The sequence below is a fragment of the Cynocephalus volans genome, chromosome 12 (assembly GCF_027409185.1).
Source record: "Cynocephalus volans isolate mCynVol1 chromosome 12, mCynVol1.pri, whole genome shotgun sequence".
In the NCBI taxonomy this organism is placed as follows: domain Eukaryota; kingdom Metazoa; phylum Chordata; class Mammalia; order Dermoptera; family Cynocephalidae; genus Cynocephalus; species Cynocephalus volans.
In genome coordinates this window covers 105,123,973-105,125,044 of record NC_084471.1, presented here as the reverse complement: position 1 = coordinate 105,125,044, position 1,072 = coordinate 105,123,973, and positions in this window count along the sequence as shown.

The following is a 1,072-nucleotide window of genomic DNA, read 5'->3' as shown; positions in this document are numbered from 1 at the left end:
CCAGGTTGTATTTACAAGCGTAAAAAACAAATCTTTTTTCACTGTCTTGCCCAGGTCTATGTCAACTCTCCCGATCTCTGCCATACAGATTACAGATAATCCAGAGGCACCTAGATCATCCTAATATGGCTCAGAACATTAGATACCTCAGAGTCTATTTTCAGAATGGATTCATTAAATTGTTGCCATTATGCTAACTGTACCTGGTGAAGAGAAAACAGCAATCATCCTATATACTTTAGTAACATATATATTCACTAGCATGAACTTGACCCAGTTTGACTCAGTCTACCCTAAAATTGGAATGCACAGCAGCATTCTATCATAAAATCAAGAACGGCATGTTGGAGGCTAGGCCTGAACAGTACAAAAAGTCACAGTGAACTGCATGAGCAGATGACTCAGACTCCTATCGTACATATTTGTGTTGATTTGCTGTCTTCATCTTGACCATGTCTATAGCCTGGGTTGAGGGAGGTAGAGAAGGGTTCTACACTATCATACAACTGAGTAGTTAAAAAAAAAAGAGAGAGAGAGAGGGATTTATCAATGGATATGTAAAATATAGCAGCTGAAAATTGATGTCAAACTACATACTGGATGGGACTGACCCTAAATGACAGAACTGCAATGAACAAGGGAGTGCAGGTGTCTCTTCCACATGGTGATTTCCTTTCCTCTGGGTATATACCCAGAAGTGGGATATCTGGATCTTATAGAAGATCTATCTGTACTTGTTTGAGGAACCTCCATAATGTCTTCCATAGTGGCTGTGCTAATTTACAGTCCCAACAACAGAGTAGGAGTGTTCGCTTCTCTCCACACCTTGTTGTTCTCTGTCTTTTTGATTATAGCTGGTCTAACTGGGGTGAGGTGGTATCTCAATGTGGTTTTAATTTGCATTTCCCTGATGACTAGTGATGTTGAGCATTTTTCATATACCTGTTGGCCCTTTGTATGTCTTCCTTTGAAAAATGTCTATTTGGCTCCTTTGCCCATGTTTTAATCAGGTTGTTTATTTTTTTACTGTGTAATTGCTTGAGTTACTTGTATATTATGGATATTAATCTCT